We start from the raw sequence: 17,162 nt of genomic DNA, 5'->3' as shown, positions 1-17,162 counted from the left end.
ATGTCCTTGTAAACTGTTTTAGCTCTTTGATGAGGGATTTGTGTGGATTGCCTTTACAGTTCCAAGATGGATTAAAAGGAACATTTGGCATTTGACAGGAGGCAAACTGGAAGAATAACCATGCTGGAGTTGGGACAGAACCCTGGTGTAGATTCATCCCAGGGCATTGTTTGCTGAGGTGTTCATATGGAATGAAGGGGAAATTTTGTCTTATCTGAATTTTTATTTCTGATGCACTATAACTCTATTTTTTTAAAGGAAAGAAAAAGACTTTTTTTTCATATGTTTCAGAAATAAAAAGGAACCCAATTAATAACTGGCTTAAAATGTTGCTGTTGGTGCTGGAAATTACAGCAAATAGTCCAGGACAACAGCAATGAGATTTCTGTTAGAGTAGAGGATGTCTGACAAATTAGGCTATCCGTGATTGCTCTCAGTATGAGGACTAGAGATGATTGCTTAAGGGAACCCTTTCAGACCTTGCTGAAAGAAATCACTTCCTATGCAAAAAATGTTTTGGATTTAGTACCTTCTATTATATTATGATTGATTGTTTCACAATAAAAAGTACCTGTTGTTCTTGGCTCCCCCCCTCAACAGATTACATTATGTTCCAATGGCATTTTTATATCGACATCTGTTGTCACCACATTTGGACTTTATCCAGGATTGGCCCTACCATTAGGCAGAGTGAAGCAGTTTCCTTGAGTAGCAGATTTTGGGTGAAAGGGCAGCACATTGTTTCTTATTGAATATGCTATTTTGCTTCAAGGGGTGGGGAGGAGTGTTTTGTAGGACCTTCTAGCTCATGTGCCAGAATAGTTTTTGGTACTCTACCCCTTGAACTAGGAGAGAGAGGAGGCACTTACTATTCTATTTCAAGCACCAAAATGTCTTGAGCTGACTCTGATTTCATCATGGGATATCAAGGTCATGCTTTGCTTAAAGTCTACCACTCTGAGAAAGGTGATCCAGCACAATGCAAGTGTTTACCTACATATTTCTGTTTAGAAACACATGCACATTCATATTTTACATGTAGATTATCGATGTGTTACAATACATTTCAAAATATAAGAAATGACCCACAGCATCAGATATGAGATGTGTCTCACATGTTATTGTAAATTCATTTTCACGTAAGCCACTGAAAAATATGCAGGCATACATTAGTTAACAAAGCCTCTGACAAAGAAGTTCCTTTCAATAATATCATTTTTATGCTCCCCAGACCTTCTTTTCTTCCTCATTCTCTGTCTAGATGAAATTTTTGGTAGCATCAGCATTGGGAGGATAGCAGAGGGCTGGAAAATACAGACTTTTGCTGTCAGTTTGCAGCACTATGCCTGCAGTAAACAATGCAATAAACAAAGCCCTGAGATGGGAAGAAGCAGGATTCTGTTCTATTTTATACCAATGCTGCTGTATGTGTCTGCTTACAGACAAAACAACAGCTGCCTTCAGAATCCCCTACTGAGCATGTGTGAACAACATAATGATTGAAAGAAGGAAAGCAGATAAATCCCCAGCATGCTACTCTCCCCCCAAAACCCATATATATATAGGTTTGGCTACCAAAATGGAAATCATAAGAAAAGTGGAAATTAGTGGGGGGGAAATCATCCTTGGTTGCACTTTAGAAGAAGCTATCAAGTGGTGTCTAGAAGGTTTAAAGTGTTTTTGTTTACAAGGCTTGTTTCTCTTGTTTCATTTGAAATTGTTATTACATATTGTTAATTTTGAATAAAATGTTTGCTAAAACATGTTAAAATGGTCTTCTTTTTTGTTGCCCAGGAAGTTCTGATACTCAGTTTTCTGTTAACCAGGTTCCCATCTAATTCATGGGTATACTGAGGTATCCCTCCTTTGCAGCTTTCCTTCCCACCATTGCATGAATATTGTTAATAGGGGAGAAAAGGCATGTATTTATTGCAGTCTGTTTTGGTTTCACAGCCATATTATATAAGCCTACAAGACAAAAAAAAAAAAATCTTCCTGTTCACCTTAATGCCTATCATTTTGAAAGTACAGTTTATTGGAATAGCCACTGGAGGGAACTGCTAGACCAAGAACTGACAGCTCAGTTCAACCAGCTTAAGAACCATGGAGATGGCTAACCTCTGTGATGTGCTTAGCAGAACTCTGTGTTGACATTGCCAGAGGTGATTATCTTTTACTTCAGTTGGCGATTGCCCATGGATTACTGGCCAGAATTTTTGTTTTGTTAACAGTGATCCAGAGAACAATGGAAGGGTGGAAATCACACAGTGGCACAAGTCAGCTAATCAGGAAACAAAGCCTGCTCCATTGTCTGGCAACTGTCTGGCATACAACAACCTCCATCATGACATTTGAAATGCCACCTAATCTGCTTCACATCTCACTGATTAATATCATTATGACAGATGCATGCAGTGCCATTTAGAAATGCAAATATTTACCTCAATACTTTAGAGCAGTGGTTGCTAACCTTGGGTCCCTACATGTTGTTAGGCTTGAGCTTCTGCAGCTAGTGTGGCCAGCTGTGAAGTTTCCATTTCCATACTGCTTAATAGTGACCCCAGCAATCTCTAAGTGGTTTACAATCTGTAAACCAATTGCCTCCAACAAGCTGGGTACTCATTTTAATGACTTTAAAAGGATGAAAGGCTGAGTCAACCTTGGAGCCCTCTGGGATCGAACTCAAAACCTTGTGGCTGCAATATTGGCATTTAACCACTGCACCACCAGGGCTCCCTTTGGGTACAGTAGTCCATTGATATGTGGTGACCCAGAGGTTGGGAACCACTGTCTAAGGGGTCATTCATACTATGTAATAACATGGGTTGCCAACTGGTTTAAAAGAGGGTAGTTCACACTTGAATTGGTTTGCAAACCAGTTTAAGCATGGGTCATTCACACTTGAATTGGATTTTTAGGAGCCCTGGTGGCACAGTGGTTAAATGTCTGTACTGCAGCCACTCACTCAAAACCACAAGGTTATGAGGTCAAGACCAGCAAAAGGGCTCAAGCTTGGCTCAAGCTTGACTCAGGCTTGCATCCTTCTGAGGTCATTAAAATGAGTACCCAGATTATTGGGGGGAAATTAGCTTACAGTTGTAAACCGCTTAGACACTGCTTAGGCGGTATGAAGCGGTATATAAATGAAGCTTGTTTTGTTTGTTTTCCAATCTGGATTGGGGTGGGCCCTTAGCACTGGTTATCCAATATCATGTTTTTCCCTGCTTCTTTCCTCCCAAAACTGGGTTTTGTCAGGGTGCCATCAATGGGAACTTGGCTCCCAATCAGATTCGGGGGTTTCCTGAAGGGAGGGATCAACTGGGAGAAAGTGGGCATAGGAACAGCTGAGCAATTGTTTAAAGGGCACACCAGCGGGAAATTTGAAAACAAGACCTGCAACCACTGGATAGGCATCCAGTGGTTGCAGGTCTTCTTTTCAAATTTCCCGCTGGTGTGCCCTTTAAACAACTGCTCAGATGTTTTCCTTTTCTGATCTTTTCCCCCAACAATGCCATTGTCACATGTTCGGACCTCGCCAAACCCAGGGAAGGGGGGCAGGGCTGTGTCTTCTGGGAACATTTTTTTAAAATATTTTTTTAACAGACTGTGGAATCCATTGAGTTTGTGTTTGCATGGGGTGATTTATTCTCCTAGTGTTAACCCCTGCTACCTTATCGCTCCGCTGTTTCCATTTTCTGCTATTTTTGTGTTCCTTAATGATGCCATTGCAAGGAGTGGGTGGATAGAGGGAAGGATGGGGGGAAAGAGCAGGGAGGAGAAAAGAAGGAAGGAGGGAAGGAGGGAGGGTTGGGGAAGCTTTCACCAGCCAGCCTTGGTGCCCCGCAATCCCTGCCAGGGGCTAGGAGGAGATATGATGCTTCTACCACTGGTAACTCTGTGGGGTTGGGGGGGCTCTTCTCTTCCTCCTCTTCTTCTTCCCAAAGGAGGAGATATATACAGACAGACAGACAGACAGACAGACAGACAGACAGACAGAGCCAGGGACTGCAACCACCACCAGCAGCAGGGGCTTCTGACGTGTCCAGACCTTCCTCTTTGCCACTTCTCTCTATTGTTCAGTGCTGCTTTCACTTCCTTCTGTGTCTCTCCCATACCCCTCCCCACATTTTCATGGCAGCCCCCCCCCCCAAAATACACACCCACACACCCTGTTGCTTGTTTATGGGAGTCTTTCTCTGTCTCCCCCCAACAGACACACACAAACACCCCTACACTGTGTCAGCCCAGAACCCCAGGCACCTCCCCCCAGTGGGCAGAGACGACAGCTTAAGGTTGTGGAATCCGAGGGACTCCCCCAGGCCAGAGTGGAAAGAAGGGCTCCCGATCATCATCATCATCATCATCATCATCATCATCATCATCATCATCATCATCATCATCATGCTAATCCTCATCCCAGATGCCATCACTACCAAAGAGGACCATGGCGCGTTACAGACGCGCCAAAGGGGCGTGCTAGGGTTGAGAAGGGGCATGTTAGGGTTGAGAAGGGGTGTCACTTCCTGACGCCCCTCAACCCTAGTATGGACTGAGTCTGTACAAAATGGTGGCACCTATCCACACGGGGGGCGCCATTTTGACGTCATGGACGTGTAGCGTCCAGACGTCATGCAGCGGAAGTGATGCCGCGAGTGCGCAACTAGCGCCTCGCGGCAACACTACCGGGGCCCAGAAAGAAGCGCCATTTTGGCACTTTTTTCTGGCTGCGGTTTGGCCGCTGCAGTTCCTGGATGCAGCAACCGGTGGTGGCGGCAGACCGCCTGTTTTGGGTGGTCTGTAACGTGCCCAAGGCATCACAAGATGGAGGACATGCCCCAAGAAAAACTAAAAACACTCATAGAAAAATAAAATGTATGCTGGGTCAGGTTACAGAGGGAGGGCATTTGGACATTTTTCCTGGACAGGAGGATGAAACGGAGGACAGGTTCTGGGAAAGGAGGATGCTCTGGTCACCCTGTCCTTATCTCAGAAAGACCAGATAGATGTTGTCTCTGCTGGAGGGGTAGAATGTGGCACCGTAAAATGGAAGATGTACAAGGACAATGGAGGACATGTTCCAATAAAAGCTCATAAATATAGAATGCATGCTTCTTAGTCTTGCTCAAAATGGAGGCCATTTTGGACATTGTTCCTGGGCAGAAACAGCAGAGTGATATAGTAGCCAGGGGGAGGCAGGAATTACCACACGGAGGACAAGGATGGCAACAGAAGTAGAATTATATGTATGCACATCATTTGACTGACAGAACAAAAAAAGAAAGAAAGACCCAAACATGATTGAATGTGATCAATATGGATGATCCATTTTGAATCATTACTTTGGTCAGTGTGAACTTTGAGAGGGTTAAATTGTGCCACAGAGATTCAATCAGGGTAAACATAGTGGGAACTTCAATTCAGGTCAAATTCGGTCTTGCATTTTTGAATGCATTATTGAATCTCCCCAGACCTTCCCGGCACAAAACACTAGTGTGAATGGGGCCTAAAGCAGCTTTCTCAACCCCTTTACTCTGGAACAAAAGTAATTTTAAATAATTTTCAGGTTTCAGGGAACCATTGCAGAAAATATAGCTAAAAAAAGTTCATTTTTTTCTAATTCCTAGTAACCTATTGTGGAACCCTGCTTGATAAATCTTGGTCTAGGGGATGAACAAAGGCTTTTATACTCTTAATACTTACAGGAAAATAGTGCTAACTGAATACCATGGGGAATTAACTACAAATTATATCTTTCTAGCATACTGATTGGAGCATTTCACTAGGACTCTGGAGATCAGGTTTCATGAAACTCACTGGGTGACATTGGGCAAGTCAGTTTCTCAGCATCAGGGGACTGCAATGACAAACCTCCTCTGAACAAATCTTGCCAATAAAATTCTATGATAGGTTCACCTTAAGGTTGCCATAGGTCTGAAATAATTTGAAGGCTCACAACAACGAAGCCTAGATAAGAATATTAAAACTTGTTTGGTCTTTATCTAATACAAATATAAAAGATGGAGTTTAACTTCTCACCTGGGTTGGAGGAATATCAAATGCTATTAGCAAGAGAGAAAAATTGCTGAATAGTGGACAAAACAAGGAAGAGTTGAGTAGTAATACAGAGAAACATGTACAGATAAATAATAAAAAATAATAAAAGTTTTATTTATATACCGCAACCTTCCATAGATCAGGGCGGTTTACAACAATGAAAAAAAAAATACATAAATCAACAAATCGCGCGCAAACAATACATCAAAAGAGACAATAAAAGCAATAAAAAAATAAAACCCCAGTTAGCCCTTCCTCATGGCCACGGAAGAGGAGGGAGGCCCTAAAAGATGTTCATGGGGGGAATGCTTGATGAAATAAGAAGGTCTTTAAGTCCTTCTTGAATTGGGCCAGGGAGGTAGTCGAGCGGAGCTCAGTGGGCAGCGTATTCCAGAGGGCCGGGGCGGCGATGGAGAACGTCCGCTTAGTGACGGAAGAAAGCCTAGCCCCTGGCACCTTCAGGAGTTGCTGCCCAGATGTTCTGAGGGTGCGGGACGGAATATGTGGGGAGAGGCGGTCCTTCAGGTATCCTGGACCCAAGCCATTTAGGGCTTTATAGGTAATTACCAACGCCTTATATTGAGCTCGGAAGCGAATAGGCAGCCAATGAAGATCTTTTAAAATCGGTGTTATATGGCTGGTCCTGGGAGCACCAGTGACCAGCCGGGCTGCCATATTCTGCACCAATTGTAGCTTCCGAGTTTGGTATAAGGGTTGCCCCATGTAGAGTACATTGCAAAAATCCAATCTTGAGGTTACCAGAGCATGTACGATCGTTTCAAGGTCCCTCTGGGCCAGGTATGGGCGCAGCTGGCGAATCAGCCGAAGCTGATAACATGTGCTCCTGACCGTCGCACTCACCTGAGCAGTCAGATGAAGCGACGAATCCAGAAGCACCCCCAGACTGCGCACGGAGTCCTTCACAGGGAGCGTGACCCCGTTCAGGACAGGTGGAACCACCGCCATTCCTGGACCAGGGGAACCTATCACTAGTACCTCCGTTTTCTCTGGATTCAGCTTGAGTCGGTTTTCCCTCATCCAGCCCATTACTGACTCAAGACAGGCCACGAGAGGAGAGACACCATCCCCAGTCACTGCATCAGTCGGAGACATAGAGAAAATAATTTGGGTGTCATCAGCATACTGATAACCCCGCGCCCCATGTCTCCGGATGACCTCTCCCAGCGGTTTCATGTAAATGTTAAATAGCATGGGAGACAGAATGGCCCCTTGAGGGACCCCAGTTTTAAGGGGCCTCTCATCGGAGCACACGTCTCCCAGCTGCACCATCTGGGATCTCCCAGAGAGGTAGGACCGGAGCCACTGGAGCGCAGTGCCCCCGATTCCCACCTCCGCTAGGCGCCCCAGAAGGATACCATGGTCTATGGTATCGAAAGCCGCTGAGATGTCCAAGAGCACCAGCAGGGACACGCTTCCCCTGTCGATACCCAGACGGAGATCATCGACCAAGGCGACCATGGCCGTCTCAACCCCGTAACCCGCCCGGAAGCCAGTTTGAAATGGGTCTAGATAATCCGTTTCATCCAAGACCGCCTGAAGTTGGATTGCAACCGCCCTCTCGATCACCTTCCCCAAAAATGGCAGCAGCGAAACTGGCCGATAATTATTATATACCAGGGGGTCGAGGGAGGGCTTTTTCAAAATAGGTTTTACAATGGCCAATTTGAGTTCTGATGGAAATTGGCCCTCCCTCAAAGATGTATTAATAATCCGGCGTAACAACGAAGTTACCGCCGGTCCCCCCTGGGCCGCTAGCCACGAGGGACAGGGATCGAGAGAGCAGGTCGTCTTCCGAACTCTTCCGAGGATCTTGTCCACATCATCGGTACTCACCAACTCAAATCGATCCAGTACAATGGGGTCCACGGAGGCTCTGGACACCTCTACCCTAGGTTTTGCTTGAATGTCGGCGTTAAGACCTTCGCTTATCCGAGAGGTTTTATCCGCAAAGAAGTCGTTAAATTGGTCACAGCAGGCCTTAGAAGGTTCAAGGATCTGGTTCAGGGAGGGAGGGAGCTGAGTTAGCTCCCTAGCCACCCTGAACAACTCTGCTGGACGCGACTCTGCGGACGCAATACGAGCACCATAGAACGAATTCTTTGTTGCTCGTATTGCCTCTCCATAGTCCTCTAACAGTTGGTCTAGGAGAGCCTTGTCGTCTAAGCGAAGGTATTTCCGCCAACGGTACTCTAGCCGTCGCAGTTCCCGCTTCCTTGCCCGGAGGTCTTCCGTATACCAAGGCTTACGTTTGGAAGCAGGCCTGAGAGGGCGCTTAGGAGCGATACTATGTATAGCCCTTGAAAGACCGGTATTCCAGATACCGGTGAGGGCATCAACAGAATCGCCGTCACTGCCAACCATGAGCCCCTCTAAGGCCTCTTGGAACCTTCCAGGTTCCATCAGCCTTCGAGGGTGGACCATCCGAATAGGTCCACCACCCCCGGGGGGGATCTGGGTAGAGACCTTGATTTTTGCCTCTACCAGGAAATGATCCGTCCATGACAAGGGGGAAATATTAACTATTTCCGCCCACGGATTTTCCGCATCCGAACAGAAGACCAAATCGAGAGTATTACCTGCACAATGTGTGGGACCCTGTATCAGCTGGGACAGGCCCATGGCTGCCATGGTTTCCATGAATTCCCGAGCCGCACCGGATGGAACATAGCTGGCCGTAAGAGGGATGTTGAGGTCGCCCAGGACAAGAAGCCTGGGCGTCTCCAACATCAGCTCTGCGACCAGCTGTGTCAGCTCGTTAAGGGAGTCCGCTAATGCACGGGGTGGCCGATACACTAGCAGAATCCCTAGACTGTCCCTAGCCTTTAGGGTCAGGTAGATACACTCAATATGGGACGTCTGTCGGATGTGGTTCCTGATGAGGGACACGGTGTTCCTATGTATCAAGGCCACACCCCCCCCCCGCCCACCTAACCTGCGCTGGTCCTTCACCGAGAACCCAGCAGGCAGGGCCTGAGCCCACACAGCATCCCCTTCAGGCCCTAGCCAGGTCTCGGTAATGCAAGCCAGGTCACATTTTGAGTCCTCCACAAGGTCGTGGAGGATGTGGGTCTTGTTGTTGATTGACCTGGCATTGCACAGGAGCAGCGTCAGGGTTTGTGGCACGGTTGGAGCGACCCTCAGGTTCCTTTGGTTGGGAGGGGGACCGGAAGGAGGGATAGATATGATGCATCGATCCCTCCTTCCCCTGGAACGTAAGCCCCTTCTCCCACCGCCATACCTCCCCTTGCCCCACACTACCTCAATAGGAGCTCCGCTCAACACGATGTTATCCCTTCCCTCCCCAGCCTGTGCATTCCCCGCCACCAGTTCCTCCCCCCATCCCACCGTGGCGATATAAAGAGCAGGGGTTAGCCACCCCAGGCATCCCCTGCTCTAAGGGCTCGAACCCAGCCTCCCTAACCCACCTAAAAAGCGCAGCTGCGCAGTTGCGCAGCTGCGCGCTTGCTCTCTGGGGAGCCGCAGATGGTAAGTCCTCCGCGTGGGTGCGCAGCTGCGCAGTGTCCTCCATGAACTAGTTAACATATGTAGGCTGGTATTCTGTTAGTGGCATACACAGGCATACGGTAAATTAACCCTGTTCCTGCATATATCCTAGTTAAATAATAATTATAATAATAATGATAATATCTTTATTTATATCCCACCTCCTCCCTTTATATACAACAATAAAAACAGCAAGCCCCACAAGACCCCGGCCCAACCCTCCCTCTCAAGTATAAAATTAAACAATAAAACATGGTTAAAAAGTACATAACAGTACGTCAAAATTAATAAACAAACCACAAATAAGAAAAATAATAAAAGTAGGGGGATTCAATTGGTTCTGGATGTTATCAATTGGGGAAGGCCTGCTGGAAGAGAAAGGTTTTTGTCGCCTTTTTGAAAGCCTCGAGCGAGGATAATTGGCAAATCTCTTCCAGCAGGTCATTCCACGTTTTTGGAGCAGTGACAGAGAAGGACCTCTGGGAGGTCACCACCAGTCTAGTCTCTCTAGATTGTAAGAGATTTTTCCCTGAGGATCGGAGTGTATGGGAAGGATTGTATGGGAGGAAGCGTTCCTTCAAGTAGACTGGACCCAGGCCATGTAGGGCTTTATAGGTGATAACCAACACCTTGTACTGTGCCTGGAAGCTGTGAACGTTAGTCTTCTTTTCCTTCTTTTGCAGCTATTAAGGCTTCTCCTGGTCCTTTCATAAAGCTACTGAAGACTCCCCAAGAAGCATCTAGTTATATACTGATAGCCAGATGTGGAATTATTACATCATCAGTTGAGCCTCTGGAGGTCCCTGATGGATACCAGTGACTTATGTAACTATTTTGTGTCTGGATACAGGGACATAGTCAATTGCTTCTGCAATTCCACCCCACCCTCTTCTTTTCCAAGCATGAATAACCATAATTTCCTTGTCTCTGCTGTAGGTCCATGAAGTTGTAAATGGCTCAGCAATGCATACTTATGCATGTAACTCTACTACATTATGCTGAACAATGTAGGATGGTGTCTATAGTGAGATAGGAAAGGGAGCCGTGGTGGCACAGTGGCTAAATGATGGTACTGCAGCGACTCAGTCACAGCCACAAGATTGTGAGTTCGATCCCAGCCAGGGACTCCAGAGTCGACTCAGCCTGTTATCCTTCTGAGGTCACTAAAATGGGTATCCAGCTTGTTTGGGGCCATTAGCTAGCGTGTTGTGAACTGCTTAGAGACTGCTTAGTTCAATATGAAGTGGTACAGAAATGCAGCTGGTATTGCTATAGGAAACCTTTGTTCCTAATCAAGCAATGAAAGTTAAACAGCTTGATGATTCTTGATGATTCTTATTCAGCTGCTTCCTATTGGATTCTGTCTTTGAAGCTGTTCTGTTCAAGGATGGCACCTCTAGGTTGAGACAGTGTCCTGAGAGACTGAAGGGTTTCGTCAGTGGCTTTTGAATACTTGCAGTTTTTCATATAACATTTTTGTCTGTTTTTCCATTTTTGTAGAGGATGTTCTGTTTGCCCTATATAAACACTATGGGACACTGCTGGCAGATCACAACATATTTCACATTGGAGGATCACCAGGGATATGGATCTAGTAAAACTGATCCTCTTGAATTTGCATGATTTTTTTTACAAAGGAGTCCTCCACCATAAAATAACATTTATTAAAACACAAAAATATGGATATAATCCTTTTCATTGTCACCATTGGACAAAGGCATAGTTCTGGTAAAAAGATCCTTATGGATTCACATGATTTGTGCAAGGCTTTTCACCTCTGTGCTTACTAGCATCTTCTTTGTTTTGACAGTGGTTGGCATTCCATGGAACATTCTTGATGATCCATGAGAATCTCTCCTATGATTTTATGTTTTTATGCTGCAATGATGTTGGCTGCAATGATGTTGGATCTGGATGTTTTACCCTGTAGTCTATAGACACCAATATACATTTCAATCTGATAGTCAGCAGCATGGTAGTGGTACTGACTATGTAGAAATATGATGAATCCAGATGGATGTACTTTAATGATTTCTTGTTCTTGCTAGACTTCATGGAGAATGGGGTGGGACGGGGAAGAGGTATTCTGGTATGTTTATTATATGTATGGATCATGGATGCAGGAAGAAGGCGCCCCACATGTCACTTTCCTGAAATGCTGAGTGGACTGAAGAATGTTGGGGACCCAACCTCTGTTACAGAATTCATAAGTAACCAGAAATGGGAATAAAGTATATATAAAACATCTTATTAGAAATAAGGGAGTCTACAATCTAAGTAGGGGTATGTGAACCTACACATAGCCTTAATTAACTTCAGCAAGACTGAGTGAATCATATGTTCTCTACCATCCAAGATGTAGTTTCTTCCCTTGATACAGAAATATTAGCATTATTTCCCCCTGTTTAGTAAGAAGCAGTCCTTAATCTGTTTTCTCTGTATCATTTAGACTGGATCATTTTGGGAGTCCATGGCAGAGTCTCGCTCCATAGTCACTTGGCTTCTCTTCAATCCTACGCTTATCCACTTCTCCTGTCAGTCTTCTTTCAGCTGATTATACAGAATAAATCATGTCTCTTTCTATTTTAACCAGTTCTCCTGCTTCATCTATTGTGCCTATTTTGCTGTGGGTGGAAACAGTAGGAACAAGGAGCTAAGTAAATGGAAAGGATGGTTCAGGGAAGTGTTACTCTATTTATATTCAGTGAAGTAAAAAAGAAAGAAAGAAAGAAAGAAAGTGCATTGAATTTTATCCTTTTCATATGCAATCAGATATTTTTGAGTGGATTTCACCACCTTTACCTCCAGACAAGAAAAAGAAAACAGAAAGCAAAATGAGTGTGTCTTAAAATCCTTACTGTCAGAATGCAAACAGTATATAATTTTAGGATGAGGCAAGTGGAACTATAGCATGGCTTTGTTGTTGTTGGTATGTTTTGTTGCTAGCCAGGAGATCAAATAATGCTCTAAGCTAACTGCCAAGAGTAAAGAAATTATTTGCATAGATTCCTACGGGGCCTTTCATACTACTCAGTTATAATGCTATGATTCTACTTTAACTGCCATGGCAACATCCCATGAAATCCTGGGCTGTGGAATTTAGGGAGGGTTATTTAGAGTTCTCAGTCACAGAACTCTAGTGCTCCACCAAATTACAAAACCCAGGATTCCATAGGAAGTTGCCATGGCAAAAAAATGAAATATAGTGCTACAATAGTATAGTGTGAAAGGCTATACAGTATGGTGAGACCTGCAATTCAGTTCAGTAGAAACTGGTGATTGAATACATACCAAAGCTCTGGAATATTGTAAGATATTGAACCTAAGTTCATGGGCTATAGAATTATCATGTTCAGAGGAGTACTAATCTGCTTATTCTTAAGAACATTGGGGGGATACAGACGGGCATAAAGAAGTGCCGTCCCTTTCTCCCCCGGGTGGAGGCCACAGCAGACAAACACTGTTGCCTCCGCGAGGCTTAAAAAGAACCTGCTCCCAGAGGGTTCTTTTTCTGCCCCACACGAGGTGCCATTGGTGCACTTGCATGCAACAATGACATCTGTGTGGTGTGATGCTGTTTGGGTGCCACACTGCACGGCTGTCAGCATTGCATGCCCCATATGGATGGGTGCACGCTACCACGGTGCCCACATGGTGATAGTAGGGCTGGGCATGTGCGGATGCCCAGCCCTACAAAATTAGCCCCAGACTGGTGCAAAGCACCGATCTGTACTGTGCCATAGTCATCATGGGATAAGATGACTGTCCCTCTGTCAACTGCTAACTGGTAACTGGCCCTATGCGTAGAGTAAGGTGATTGTCTCAGGGAAGAGACTGTGAGACAGCAATGACCTTATCCTACCAGTTCATTCAGAATATCTTTGGCTGTTCCTGTTTGTTCCTGTTGTTGTTCCTGTTTGGCATGGAATCTTGTCATGGGTCTTCTAAACCAGCCTACTGGTTCAGCTATGGCTCAAGACACTGTCCCACTATAAGTATGGAAATTACAATGGTCAGACCAATTGACTTCTGTATGTGGGCAGGATGTTATCTTGCCTCAGGAGCAATGAATGTGTTCTGTGCAAAATTGGGCTGACCCTGAACACAGAGCAGGAATAAACAATCTGACAATGGAGGGAACAGAGTAAGCAGGGCCTCCTAAGGATCTGCATTGAACTGACTGCTTTCCAGCAATAAACCAGCTGGAACTACTGACGGGCAATGTGTTGGCCACATTGCAGATTATGGCCTCAATTCAACATCTTTTCTGCCAAGTGAATTATGTGTCACCTCCACCCAGCTTATTTGAAAGACCTGATGCCACACCACACAGGCATTCCCTGCTTCAATGTGAGCAGGCAGGATCGGAGAAGGTCTGCCTAGTCCTGTATGCACAACAATGACATCTGTACCAATATCCGTAAGAGTTCTCCAGAGCTCCCAGTATTTTTCTGATCATTGTGCATCTGTCTTGGGATGGGGGGATTACAAATGCTTCCTTGATCCTGCCTGTTTATGTTGAAGCTCAAAATGCCTGTATGAGGTGGCTCTGAGGCTTCAACATGAGTTAGGCGTAGGGTTTTGGGCACTGCACAGAGAGGATAGGAATACTAGCTTGAAAAATCAGATCTGCATGTGTAAGGGACATGTATATTACAGCGCAGTTTCAGCATAAGCCAAAAGCCTCATATGGAGCACCCGTGTATGTGCGGGCACACTGTATTCAACTTCAGAATCACACATGCAAAAGCAATATGCTTGTTCAGCACCAAGGGTGGGGGAACAGAAGTGAGAGGGTTCCAATGGGCTCAAGTTCTGCTGGTGGTCTTCCCAGCATCTTCTGATTGGCCACCATGGGGACAAAATGATGAACTAGATCTTTGTGCTGATAAAGCACCTCTGTTCTTATATGTTCAAACCAATAGGGATTAGCACATGGACAACTAAGAGCAGATCAGAGCTGAATACTATGCCAAGCCGTTTCAGAATGAAGTGGGTTAGGGAACCCATGCTTCCTTTGGGATCCAAATATGATTTTAAAGTCTTAGCAATTATATAAATCAGATTCTGCTTTCTATCAGAGTATGCTTTGTTAGAATCTGATCCATTCAGCAGGTACAGAACTGTTTTTGCTGGTACTGCATTTATTGAGGGTGTTCTAGATGATCAAATTTGCACCAAAGGCAGAGGTAAAATATTTTGGTCTTTGCCTATCTTGATAGGTCACATACTATAAAAACCAGAGAATAAGACCCAGTGTATATGTGACATCAACCACATAGGTGTCCTTGAATTGTTTCTTTTAGAAATTGTTTCTTTTAGAAATAGTCAGGACAGGGTCCCCATTCTGGACTGGGGTCTGGTCTAGTTTGGGAATAAAGTTTTTTTCATCCACTCTGGATTGAACTCTCTGTTTCTTCTATTTGCATGGGTATGGTGAGCTTCCATGAGCTTCAGTGTGTGCAAATTACAGTCAGGAGGTTGTTGTTCTGAACTGGTGCCATAATGGGAGCCAAACAGTAAAAACCCATATGTCACCTCCCTCACCTTGTCATGGTCTCTGCATGGATTGGGTCCCTTGTACTTAAGGGGAAATCATGCAAGGAACTGGATATGTGTGCTGGCTATCTTTAGCCATGTCTGTCACAGGAAATGAGAAATGTAGAGGGGATGAAGATACAAAATCTTTTGTTGAGGCCAAGTATAATGTCCAACATTGGAAGCCATTCTTCAGCCTGTTCTATTTTCCTGGTCATGCTTACCATACAGTAAGTGGTAAGAGTAAGTATAAAAGGATTGCATATTTAGGCTGTCAGGCTCTTCCACTGATTAGAACAAAATGAATGAAGATTTGCTCAGGGACTATGCAATCATGCCCCTTCAACACTCAGTTCTTGCTCGGCCATATTTTAATTGTTTGATTAATGTCAAGGATGTTATCCTTCCATGTGTTTATCATTTTGATATGTGTTTATAATTGAACTGAAAGTGATTTTCAAAAATGATTTTCACATCATGTACTTGCTTTTTGCCATTGTGGGTAGGAATGCTAGTGGAGCTGAAGGAGGAAAGATGCAATGATTCAGTAGCATAAACAGCAGTAAGGAGGCATTGGTTACCATGACCTGTTGTGTGGGCAGGAGATTGTATTTTATATAAAGGAGTGTCTAATTGTGTGCTTTGAGAGTGCAGCCAGAGGTGGGAAAAAGTTACATTTTTAGACGACAGCTTCTCAAACTCCCAGCCCATGGCTGTTGGACATTACAGTCCCCAGAGGGGCCAACTATGGGATTGGAGACTCAGTTGGTGCCAGCACTCGTTTCATTTAGGCACCAAGTTAAACATGTGTGTTCACCAAGGCCATTGGGTCTCATTAATTCATCCCAAATACTGTTGTACATAGTTTTTTTTAAAAAAATCTATTTTAACTCATTATGATGTTTTGTATATTTTTAACTCATTTAAATTATTTTATTGTTTTAAACTATTTAACTTATTTTACTGCTGTTTGTAAGACACTCTGAGATCTTTTGATATACAAATACAGTCTGCCCTTCTTATACACAGATTTTTTTATACACGGATTCAAGCATCCACGGTTTGAAAATGTTCAAAAAACTATAAATTTCAAATATCAAACCTTGATTTTTCATTTTTTATAAGGGACACCATTTTGCTATGTCTTTATATTTAATGGGACTTGAGCGTCCACGGATTTTGTTATCAACAGGGGATCTTGGAACCAAATCCCAGCATATAACAAGGGCCCACTGTACTTTAACAACATCTCCGAAGGGAGAAACAGGAGATATAAATATATTATTATTATTATTATTATTATTATTATTATTATTATTATTACAACAATATGGGAAGATAAATTGCAGCAGTTTGCAAAGATACTCAGTTACTATCTGAATTAATTACTGATCTTTACTCTATCCCTAGTCCTGAAGTGTGCTGATATCAGTCAGTGTAATGCAGTAGTTGCAATCTTTGATGGCATTATTTGTACAGCATTTTTTGTGTGTTTGATGTTCTTCACCCATGATGTTATTTCAAGAAACCTTCCGGCAATCCTGTGAAGTAGTTAAGTATCTTTACTCATACAATCCAGGTGGTGGCTGAGGCTTGCTTGGGGCCACTAGTGAGCACTACTGCACAACACTGACAGATAAAAGTTATTTGCTCCAGGCTTTTCTATATGCTTTCTGAAGTGTGCCCTTCTCTTCACTTACAAATAACAGGTATCTTGCAGTGTGCAAATCATATGTCATATCTCTAAGAGCAATGCTACAATTTCTCCATTGGTAGCCTTCTAAGGATAATAGCAAGCCACAATTCCAAACAGGATTACCAAGTAATTTGTTATCAGGGTATGTTACTTCCCAGGCAGAGGTTTCAAATATATTATTAAGGAGTGCTATAGGCAAGACAAAAGAGAACAGCAATACAACCAATATTTCTCCATCAGAATGATTGTGATGCATTCATTTTCTGGGGTGGGAGGGTTGGATGTGACTGCAGTTTTGCCTATATGAATGTCCCAGCATCAGGGCAACTGAGGCCACAGGATCACTGCA

The sequence above is a fragment of the Sceloporus occidentalis genome, unplaced genomic scaffold (assembly GCF_023333645.1).
Source record: "Sceloporus occidentalis isolate IW3139 unplaced genomic scaffold, rSceOcc1.0.p SCAF_2, whole genome shotgun sequence".
NCBI classification, from domain to species: Eukaryota; Metazoa; Chordata; class Lepidosauria; order Squamata; family Phrynosomatidae; genus Sceloporus; species Sceloporus occidentalis.
The sequence above is the reverse complement of the archived record's forward strand: the minus strand, read 5'-3'. Positions refer to the sequence as shown.